The sequence below is a fragment of the Dicentrarchus labrax genome, unplaced genomic scaffold (assembly GCF_905237075.1).
Source record: "Dicentrarchus labrax unplaced genomic scaffold, dlabrax2021, whole genome shotgun sequence".
Lineage (NCBI taxonomy): Eukaryota > Metazoa > Chordata > Actinopteri > Moronidae > Dicentrarchus > Dicentrarchus labrax.
This window is the reverse complement of record NW_026136710.1, coordinates 8087917-8100054: the sequence shown is the minus strand read 5'-3', so window position 1 is coordinate 8100054 and position 12138 is coordinate 8087917. Positions and strand designations below refer to the sequence as shown.

The 12138-nt window shown below is 38.2% G+C and overlaps 1 long non-coding RNA gene across 2 annotated transcripts; it reads left to right on the top strand.

The window, feature by feature from the left end:
- Window positions 1–2135: 2135 nt before the first annotated feature.
- Window positions 2136–10552, top strand: LOC127370823 (uncharacterized). Of its 2 annotated transcripts, none has more exons than XR_007886293.1 (2): window positions 2136–2319; window positions 9139–10552. It is a non-coding gene; the product is annotated as an uncharacterized LOC127370823 (long non-coding RNA). The 2 variants fall into 2 exon arrangements; XR_007886292.1 differs by lacking the exon at window positions 2136–2319 and adding an exon at window positions 4727–4950.
- Window positions 10553–12138: the final 1586 nt, after the last annotated feature.

Sequence of the window (12138 nt, the reverse complement as noted above, 5' to 3'; positions counted from 1 at the left end):
TCCCGCTCCCTCCCTCCGCGCGAGGAGAACGCTGATTGGTTCCTGGCAGTTTGCCCCCCCCCCCAGTGGGGTGTGAGTGCGCGTAAGTGTTGCCGTATACGCGCATGCGCCTGCGCCCGCGGTGCGCACTTCAAGGACACCCAGTTGAATCTTTCTTGAGTGCGATTAAAAGTTTACAGCTCTGTTGCAACTTTTAGGCATAGAGGCGTAATTGTGGTGTTCTTATCTGTATTTTGTTTACGCTATCATGGTGATCATACTGTCAACAGTTGTTTACTGTGGTTTCACAGTTTAAGTTAATGTCTGGTAATTGTAGGCGTTTGTTTTATAAACACAGCACAGTATCCATACTAACGTTACATCAATAAATGCAATAAGCAACAAGTCGGTTGCTATACACAAGACTTCCGGCTTCAAAAGCTCCTCACCACCTAACCACATAGACTTGATGTTGTCTTCAACACACAGATCAAGTGTTCATTATTTCCTGAGCCGTTTTCTTGATTTTATGAATGACTTTTTTTAAATTGAATTGAACATATTAATGCTTTGGCAACATTGTCCTTGTCAAAACACAATGAACTGAAACTGAATTGAATCTGAGGAAGAAGTTGACAGTGGATAGACAGACGAAGAGGTGTGACAGGTGCTTTCTGCCGACCTCCAACAATGGCTCATGTAAAATAAGCAATGGTGCAGGAAGTTCTCTGACATTTTACTAAGTAGCAATGCACTGTAGACATGTAGAAATAGAAAAAGTAAAAGCACACAAGCATTAACATCAAAATATACTTACCAGAAAGTACCAAAAGTAAAAGTACTCATCTACAATGACCGAATAAACATAAATGCTTTAATGTGCAATTTTCATACTGCAGCTGGAAGAGCTGGAGCTCATTTGACTACATTGCATACAGCTGTCTAACCAACCCTGTAATAAAACATCATGATTTATTAGCTGATGTATTTGTTAATATTATAACCTCTGAAACTTACCTCTGAAATGATGACGGATATCAAACCATGTATGAATCAGTTTGTATGTTATTATTTGTTACTATTTACCCCCATAGTAAATATCTTAATTGCACTTTCACCTAGTTTCAATAAATTAATGTAATCAGTAGTGGAATGTAACTAAGTACATTTAGGCTACACTGTACTTGAGTACAATTTTGAAGTTGGCTACTTTACTTACTTGCTGTACTTATATACAGATATACAGACCATTTGACATTGTATGTTAATATTACCTCTTACCACCTGCATATAAGTTCATAACAGTTTATTTTTGTTCATCTTTGTCGTCATGGTTTTTGGCTATATGTGTATTTCTCTCTCCATGTATATTGTTCTTGGAAAAGTGTGTAAATTAGGGCGACCAGATCCCAACAAACCAAATGTGTAGAGTATGCAAAGTATGTTTGTGTAGGACAAAGTGGGACATGTCACCAATACTGTGAGGTAGTCTAAAATAAAAATAAAAAGTCAATCTAACTTTAATAATAAACAAACAGAAATGTATATTCTGCCCCTTAGCTCGTAACATCTGTTAGCCCTCTGGTTGATTCAGGTTACAGGTCAGGCTTTAAGCATGTGATGTATTGTGTTTGAATGCAAATACAGTAAGAATAAAAGGAAGCTAAAGTTTCACTGTTCTTATGATCACTTTCCACTGGCATCAGTCAGTTAAAAGTAATTTCTCAGTCTCGTGCTGTAGCTGCATTTCCTTGTTTTCTGTGGTAGCCCCCATCATCCCCATTCTGCCTCATAACTTGTGACTTTGTGATGACGCAATTTTCCCGATATATATATAAATCACCTACCACTAACTCATTGTCAGCTGACACATCACAGACATTTAACAACTTAATGGCATGATAGATAATATGTATCTATTATCTGCTATATATGCAGAATGATTCCAGTGCTTGTGTGACACTTACATGACTGGTCTCCTCTTCTTCCTCTTCTTTTCTTTCTTTTTATATCCAGAGTTCACAGAAGTCATTTAGGAACTGCTGTCCCTAAATATAACAGACTTCCTCTATTGACACAGACATTTAGTGTGGCTTGCTTATGAGGTCACTGGACAAAACTGACAACCATAAGCAGGAGAGTGTATAAAGGTGAGAGGACACACCTCGGAGGTGACCCGGTGAAAGAGCACAACATGTGAGACATGATGCATTCAACACTGACACAATGCCCCTCGTCTTTTACACTGGAATCACTTGGGGAAAGGGATATCTTTAAGGCCTGTATGGACAAGAGCGATGATTACAGTGACCAAATCTGTTTCAACGTACACACGGGCATGTGAGTATTGTATTAAGACTGACTTGACAAAAATGTGAACGTATCCTAACCCATTATTATCAGAATCTGTACTTGTAGAAAACATAGTTACAACCTTCTGGCTTTCTTGGCATGTAGTGCACAAACTGAAAAAAAATAGAGACCACTGTTGCAGTGAAAGTGAACCCTACACAGAGGCAATGTTTGATGTGGCCTCTATTGATCTGATAGAAACATTTGCAGACGAACTCTCTCGCTGCCCTGTCCCACATTTTTACTGCAACACACCTGAGGGCCTGCCAATTGTATTTTTTTTCCTGAGCAGTTTGAACTAAGGACACCTTGAAGAGTGCTCATTTATTTTGTGCAGACTGTTGAAGGTCACATGCCTGTGTTACTATCAATCTACCACTTTCCTGTGTAAGCCCAGAGAATGTTTTGTTTTGTAGCCACAGTAGCTTTGAGAATGCATATAATGCAGCTGGTGCAATGCAAACAAAAACTAAAAATACGGTATCTTCAAAGAAAAACCCTACTGAAGAACAAAATCAAGAGCCCTTTTCATCTGCTGTCCTAATTCCATAAATAGGTTATAGGAAATATATCCATTGTTTCATGCTGTCCCCCTGTAGTTTGCATTGAATGGGCTATGGTAGCCCCAAAGCACTATAAACATGCGTATGTTAAACATAACAGGAAAATGCAATCAGTAGTGCACTCAGTTTCAGTAGGATGTTGCTCCTTTGAATTGCCATTGTGTGAGGAAACAGTGACAGATGTAATAGGATATACACCAATCAACCATAAAATTATGACCACCTGTGCATGTGGGTGGTCATGTTATGCAGCTCCATACGCAACAAACTGCGATGCACTGTGTGTTCTGACACCTTTATTCCAAAACCAGCATTAACTTTCCAGCAGTTTGAGCTCTTGTCTGTTGGATCGGACCACACGGGCCAGCCTTCCCTCCCCACGTCCATCAGTGAACCATGGCCACCCATGACCCTGTCTCCAGTTCACTGCTTTTCCTTCCTTGGAGCACTTTTGATAGGGACTGTCCACTGCAGACAGGGAACATCCCACAAGAGCTGCAGTTTTGGAGGTGCTCTGACCCAGTCGTTTAGCCATCACAGTTTGGCCCTTATCAAAACTCAAAGCCTCACGCTGCCCATTTAATCTGCTTCTAACACATCAACTTTGACAGCAAAATGTTCACTTGCTGCCTTATCTATCCCACCCACTGAGAGGAGCCATGGTATCCAGATAACAGTTATTAAGTGCGTCAGTGGTCATAATGTTATGACTGATCGGTGAATTCATATAGAGCTTAAGCACAGAAATCTTTTATTATGAAAGTTTTTGGACAGTAGTTATTTAAATAGGCCTTTGTTCGATTTAATGTGTCTGATTAGAGTGAGACAATATGTTCACTGACGATACAGGGTAAAAGGGAATTGCTAAAGAACACTTTCTTTAAAATTTGCTTCACAATAACTATCAAGTACAACAGAATGTGTGAAAATGTATGCAATGCAGCACTACATCTCTGGGTTCGAAGAGCCTATCAAGCCAAATTGGACAATCTGCAAAAGATTACAGAGTATTGATTAGGCATAGTGTGCCATCTGTTTGTCAGATGTTTGGGCTGAGGCATAGATGTGGAAATGTAAAGCCATTATTCAAACAAAAAGGTTTTGACTTCATGTCACACAGTCCACTTAGTTGTTAACCTATTCAAATTTGGTTCAACGGTGGACAATTTCACTGTTAAGTAATGTTTACATCCACCATTTATCCCAAAATGGGTTTCAGAATATTCCTAAGGTTGAAGGCATCTTCTAATACTTCTGAACTCCTCTGCCCCCGTTTAGCCTCTGGGGTCACTCAGGTTGTCTGACAACATGGTTTCAGTAGCAAAACAAAAGGAAGATCGTGGCCCTAGAAGTGTGGAAATTGACCCCTCCACGGTAGCTTTTGGCCTCTACTGACCTTTGAAAAATGTTTTTCAGGGAAGTGTCTGCTTATGGATGCATTTTCCTTACTTTTAGTAAAGAAGGTTGTACTTGCATTGGTAACGTCACTTCTTTCTATGCTTGAAGTAATATTCTGAAGGCAGAAAGAAACTGGGAATTAGTGGCACGCCACTAGAAAGGGAAAATAGTCAGTGCAAAGTTGTCAAAATGAATGATGGCTATCTCACACAGTAGCCAAAAGACACATGCCCACACAAGTGTTTTTAAAAGTTCTTGACATGACATTTTCCCACGATATACTGTGCGTGCACTACCCCCCCTCCCAACCGAGTGGGTCTGTTTTTTACATTAACGTTCTTGAAAAACAAGTTCCTGATGGCATCATCCGACTTAAGGGAGTACCACCACAGGAGAGCGGAAGGACAGACTGAACTTTTTAATGATCACTCTAATTAACCCAAAAACTGAAGAACGTCACTTCAGTGCTACATAAGGCAGTGCCCACACATTTCTGCTCACGTTGTTTTTTGTTTACTCTCTGACTTAATATCGGTTATTTTTTTATCTCACTCCAGGTTGAGATTTGTACACACTGAATTTTTGCCTGGTTATCACAGCGGTTGAACCCGTTAATTTAAACACACGGGACAATTAAGCTTCAGGGCGCACTGCCAAGGTAAGAGCAGTTCACTCATGGGAGAGGGTTTAAGGGAGAAGATGTTTATAAGACAGGCTTTGCTTATGTACACATTTAGTGCTGCTAGTTACAATACCCTTGCATACAGATAACATGTTCCCAGAAAATGCTGCGTATAATTTAGGAGTAGCCTACAATCTGCAGCATGTCTCCATTCATTACAGCTGTGTTGCTGATAATGAGCATGCAACTAATTCTTGCATGCTTTTTATTTTTTTATTTTTAGCTCACCCCTTTCCTTTAGTGATACATATTTATGAAACAGACACACAAGATTTGTATAAAATACATTTTCAAAAAGGAGGAAACTTTACCTCTTTTCCTTCTATTTGAAAATTTGTTTATTTTTTATTTTTAAAAAAAGCCCTCATATATTATTCTGACTTCTTTCTTTGTTCTTCTTCAGTTGAATGCAGAGTTAAATAAATAGTCTGTACTTTGGTTCAAACCATCTTTTTTTCCCACCTGAGGACATAGAAGTAATTGCAGATAAAAGTCAAGCCCTTCCCTGTCCTGTCTGTCTTTTGTCAGCCTGGTATTCAGATACCTGGAGGGAATTACCACCACCAGGTGTTCCCAGTCCCATGCCTCAACAAAGCCCTGGCTGTTAATCTGTCCCCTTCCCTGCAGGCACTTGTTTGGTTATGTTAGTCACCTATACCTCTACTTTGTATTGTCATTTATGTTGGCTAAAATCAACACTGTTTGTCATAATACATAAGTTATTGTTGTGGATCACATTAGCAGGTGAAGCAATTTTGCAAACTGGCCAAACAACACATCCACTCAGATAACATTAAAGTGAAAGCAAGCTTAGGTTAGATAGCCAGCTGCAGCACAGACACGTATCTGCAAACGGCAAGCCGGACAATTTACCAGCCAGACCAAACGACGAATCTGGATGAATTAGCTTAGTTTTTTCAATTAATCCAGAGGAAACATAATTTTTTGTGTGCCAGATTTCAGTTATTCTTTGATGACGCCTTGTACCTGTTACCATTATCCGTCGGGCGGGTTCAATGTATGATGATGATAAATGTATAAAACCTATAGTCCAGTAGTCCATGTTTGTCCTGTTGACGAGAATACTGTAAACCAGGAGTGTCAAACCCAAATTGGCTTGGCGCCACTGTTGGTATTGTCATCTCATAGGAGGGCCACTTCAACATTCAAGCACAACAAGAAAGCGCAGTAATGAAAAATGCAAACAGCAGTTTCTATGCATTTTTATGTCATCATTTTCATTTTGAAATGAAGGCCCGAAAAGACAGAAGAAAGGATTGTGTTTTTATTTTAACTGTACATGAAGAGGTACTTTATACTGATATGAATCAACTAGACAAAATACATTTAAAAAAATCATGTGGGCTGGCTGGAGGGAGGCGGTTGGAGGGCCGCAAATGCCCCCTGGGCTGGCAGTTTGAGATCCCTGCTGTAAACTGTCTGAAAAACCACTGCATGGCTCTAATTTGTTTGTGTCCCAAAACATGAGCACATGAGCAGCCAAGCTGCTTTCTTCTCTCTCTCAAGAAATTCTTCGCATTCATCCTCTGGGGATCTAAAATTTCATGGCCAATATATTGAGTAGTTGTTGAAATATTTCATTATGAATCCAAGTGGTGGACTAATCAACAGACCGACAATGCTATCCCCAGAGCAATGCCACTGATGTGACTACAACACAAAGCTTTCTTTTGTCAGATGTAGTACTGCTATTCATGGTAAAAGATGAAAAGTGAATCATGCCACTGTATGCACTGTATGCATGCATTATTTCAAGCTTTGGACAGACCATAGTGCCATGATAATACTGCTACTGTTCCTGATAATACTACTGCGACTACAACTCGACCCTTGTTGATACCACTACAAAATCAAGATGGCAATCTGTTCATGGCTTTACAACTTCTGAACTACCAGTAGGGGAGAGTGGGGTAAGTTGAGCCAAAGCGTAAGTTGAGCCACCCCTTGTTGCTAGGAAATGGTAAAAAACATTGATCATGTGACCAAATATTTTGGAGGAAGGCATCATTTCATGGAATCTGTGAATGTAAGAACCACATGGGTAAAGTGGTTAGATATTTATTTTCAGAAAATCATTTTTCACATGAGAATTGTGGTTAGACCAAAAAACATCATTTTTAATTTGTTTTATACATCAATTGTGGTATCTATGAGCTACAACATGAGGTCATAAACCTTGCATAAAAGTGCACCATTTTAGCTGTGGGGACTAATAAAGTGAAAATGGTAGCTCTGGGGTAAGTTGAGCCATTTGGCCAGGGGAAAGTTGAACCGGTGGCTACAGCCAAAATACACTCAATAAGTGTATCCAAAAACAGATTCTGTGTATATTCCAAAAACACAGCTGTTAATGTTCTCTTCCTAAGTGCACTTTAAGGCATTCTCATGTTAAAATGTTTTTTCACAAAATAGCTGTTTAGCTGGCTTACGGGGTAAGTTGAGCCACGAGACCACTTTTTTTGGACATGCTATATTATCGAAACAATTTTGTTTACACTCATTCTGTTTGTTTGAAGGGATGCACAACATCCTGAAATATATGCAGATATATTAGTTAGCGACAAAACTATGATTGCCTTGATGTAGTGATCCTAAATATGAAAAATGGCTCATCTTACCCCACTCTCCCCTATGTACTAGAGTGCCCTGATTTGAAAGTAATTTTTAAAAAACTTAAGAGAAAACACGAGTATTGTTTTTTGAGGTCTGATTTCACCCGTGGGTATTTGTCTCTATTATTTTGAAGGCATTTTCTCCCTTTCACACATCTTCATGAGCACTTGTTCTTGTGTTTGGACTGTGGGAAAGCATCTGCAATTGGACAGTCAAAACATGTTAAATCAGTCTTTATCTGCCTTTGAAAAGGACTTGGCGGTCTCACTCTGTCAGTGATCACAGGTACAAATCCATCCGGTTGTGTGAATGTTTATCTAAACTTTGTTTAGCTGCTTATCTGCACACTGCTTAAGTGTAATTTCCAAGGTATTGTCTAAGAATTTGGCAAGCTGTATGATATAAACAGTGCAATCAATCAGGAAGCTATAAACAGAATGTTTAAGTGAATAGCAGCATTATACAGACAGCATGATAACAATGAGCATCACAGGGATATTTGAATTTAACACTAAATTTCTAGGTATTTTATTGTACTGAAGAAGCCGTATTTCTCATCAGAGTCTCACCACAACACTTGTGCCTCATACTTTATTTATATACTTTACTTTTATTTATTGACGAGTAACCCCTTACAGTAGTTACTTTTCAAACAAGTAAAACAAAGCATGTAATACAACCAACATTTGTGTATGTTAATTACTACTGTAAGTTCCTTCCCACCTCACAATCCCACTATACCGTCAAAATATAATAATAATCATAATAAAACAATATCAATAACAGTAAATAATAATAATAATAATGATGATGCAATGCAAAGAGTCAGTAAATGAGTTGATAAGTTAAAAAAGGGAATATCTTAAAGTATATACACTGATCAGCCATAACATTATGAGCACTGACAAAGTGAATAACACTGATTATTTGGTTATTATTACTCCTGTCAGTGGGTGGGACATAGCAGGCAGCAAGTGAACATTTTGTCCTCAAAGTTGAATGTGTTAGAAGCAGATAAATTGGACGGTGTGAGGATTTGAGCGACTTTGACAAGGGCCAAATTGTGATGGCTAGACGACTGGGTCAGACGGCTCCAAAACTGCAGCTCTTGTGGGATGTTCCCGGTCTGCAGTGGTCAGTACTTATCAAAAGTGGTCCAAGGAAGGAAAAGCGGTGAACCGGAGACAGGATCAATGTTTTTGACTGATCTACTGGCTGTTTCTTTTTCTTTTTATATAATATTAGTTTTTGTATCTCATGTCAAACAGAATAACAAGATTCCTGATATTATAGTTTCTGACCTCCATTTTATGAATGTCATTAAATGTATTTATCCATTTACTAAGCTGTGGTTGTTCTGATCTCACCCATTTTTCTCATGATTCTAAATTCCAATCACATTTTGTCAGTCCTGTCCCTTACATCACCTCTGTTCAACTTTGAGGCCGTGATCGCCCACTGTACAGGATGTATCATATCATTGGCTCCAGCATGTACGTTTATCTCACTTCCCGATGTTTTCCTACATAGTTTGAGGATACAACATAGGAAACATCGGAGAGACTGACAGAACACCACACCCACCGCGAACAGAAGGGGACAGTTGTTTAACAGGTTGATTAAGACATCTACTTTGTGACCCTTTAATGGAGATTCAGCTGTTTTTCTTAAAATTTGGGAAACATATAAATAATGATGTTCATTCATATGTTACTCTTGTGTTTACATCGGCAATTATGTTTGAATGTTTGGTTCCTTATTACACCATATTCAGTGGCTGAATGACACGTTCTCCAGATGACCTTTGTCCCAACTTGGCCAAGACGATATTGGAACGCCCCAAACAGATGGCAGCATTGTTATTGTCTGTAATCCTATTAAAATTTTCCAGGATTTGTTCTTTATTTATGTATTGTCAATTGTTTTCTGTTCGTACAAAACAATAACTTGAGCACATCAAAGCTGTTGATGTGAAGTATTACTAATAATAACAGCGACTACAACACAAAAATTAATTATGATTATTTGACGTTTTGTCAATAACAAACAACAGCTCAATTACCACGGATTTCCAATAAATTATATTTTCAGTGACTGTAGACTATAAATGTGCGGTGACTTGATGTTGAAAAAAACAGACATCATTTATTAAACACCAGGATTTCTGTATGATTTCAGGAAACAAATTGTTTCTGTATGAACGCTGGATGTTAAAAAGACAACTCTAAACTGCATTGCTGGCTTTAATTTGTATGAAGAAGCAGCTGAAAGGAGTATGAATGGTGATTTTAGCTTAATCTAACCTCTCATACACCTGCTTCTACCTCAAAGACAATAACTGTTATCGCCTAAATGGGCATATTGTAAGAAATAGGAGACCCTGCTGAGCACAATGTGTGAAATTCATGTGTGTAGTGTCAAATTTGTGCTCTTAATGTGAGAGGTAAATCACCCACCCCTACTATGTATAGCACCTACTGTTATGACTGTAATAACTGTTGTAATATATGTAACATTATCACAATGTTGCAAAAACTATGCACTATGTCCATCCTGTCACCACATCTTTTGCAACAGTGTGTTAATGTTACATATATTACAACAGTTATTAGTTAGTTAGAGTCTGGATGAATTAGCTGACGTTATCCACTCGAGACAGTATTTTTCGGCGTTAGCGGCTTTAAAAAAATACAGCATCTTCTGTTTCAGATGTATAGCCTATACATCTGAAACAGAAGATGCTGTATTTTTTTTACCCTTTATCTATCCAGATAAAAACAGTTTCTGTATGATGTTTATTAGACCTATGTAATCTGAATTGGAAGGGCACGTTGTCATGAGCTGCATCTTGTATATTTATTATTAGCTATGTGGTATGTGTATGCACCTTTATGTAATCTGGTGGAAAAACATTAAAATTTAAAACTGGATCATACCAAACAAATATCTGCTTGCGTGTCCCCGTGTATGCAAAGTGTCCTTCTTTTTGATGTGAAGGAAATGGCCACCCTAGCGAGAAAGCATTCGGGAACGCACGTAAATGTCACTTCCTGTGGATTCCTGTTTTTCTCACCCGTAAAGGGACAGATTTGTGTGGTTCACATTGTGACTCTTTGAAGAACATCCCGAGCTTGCCAAGGCCACCAATACCACCAACGCCAAAACACATGATAACAGTAAAAAGTATGTATCATCAACCCTTTGAGAAGCACTAACAGTATCCAATATTTCAGTGTACCCACTCATGTTAAATGTTTTAAAAGTAAAAGAAAATGCTCACATAGAACTCACTTCTTTTTGTATTTTAAACATGTGTCTGCCTAAAGTTCAAGTTTAAATTAATGTGGCGTAAACATGAAACCATAAGTAACACTTTTTCTTCCGAACAGCTTCAGCAACAACTGAGAAGAATAACGATACTGTTTGAATAGTGAAATGCAGTATTTGGTGAGGAAGTGACTCAGAGTTGACATTAGTAGACAATGGGAGAGATGCAAATATAGACCCACTGCAGCACATTAACAATACACCTTAAACACATACTAGATTATTTCCATGACTGTCACTGATTAACACCAGTATGTGTCAGTGTTAGTTGCTAAAATGCTAACATATAACAAATAACATGAGGAAAGATTGTTTATCTTAACCTGATGAAGCTGATAGGTGTAACAGGTGAATATTACAGTTATCAGTGGCTGCAGGTGAGTTTTCTTCCTACTTGGTGTAATGTGGGCATAAAATACATAACATATCTTCAGAAAACTACATTTGAATATGTTTGTACTTTGTAGGATACGTTGTTGTGGATTAAAATGTTAAACACAGTTCAGCAGGGGTCACCAAAGTTACAGTCAATCCTTTGGGAGCCGTGAAAAGATCTTGTCCTTGAAGTATCTTGCTCTTGATTAAGGGACTAGATAAACAATACATCCTGGCATTGTATTTTGAAGGGCAGAGATTTATTCATACCGTATACGGAAAAAAAAAAATTGTGGACAGAGAGCTGCTTTGAATATATTTGTACAGAAAGTTAAATCCTTACACAAAGTTGTGTCAATGACTCTTCTGTCTTAAGGGTTTTTTTTATGTTTGGGCATTTGATCTGATCTGACCACTTTGTTAGGTGGCTGTATGTCATTTTTGAACTTGTTAAAACCTTGTGGTACTGTACAGTTATGTAAAACAATCACATTTCAGAGGATTGAAACAGGGACCTTTCCACAGGTATTTTTATGAAGAAGGGGGAAGTATCATATAAACCAGTTTTTACAGAGCTGGATACTGGAACCATATGTAAATGTTTGACAGACCAATAAAACATTTGGATGTGTAACACCAAATGCAGCAGTCTATAAAATGTTCTTTGGAAGACTGAACAAGTCAGTATGCATTTAAATTGTATATCAAGGTATTTTAAGTATCTAAATTCTTAACTTACAGAAGCAAAACAGCCTTAACAAGTGCAGGCCAACAGGATACAAGTGTGATTTCCTTCCTTTTTCATCCCTTGGTCCAAAGTCCGTGTTG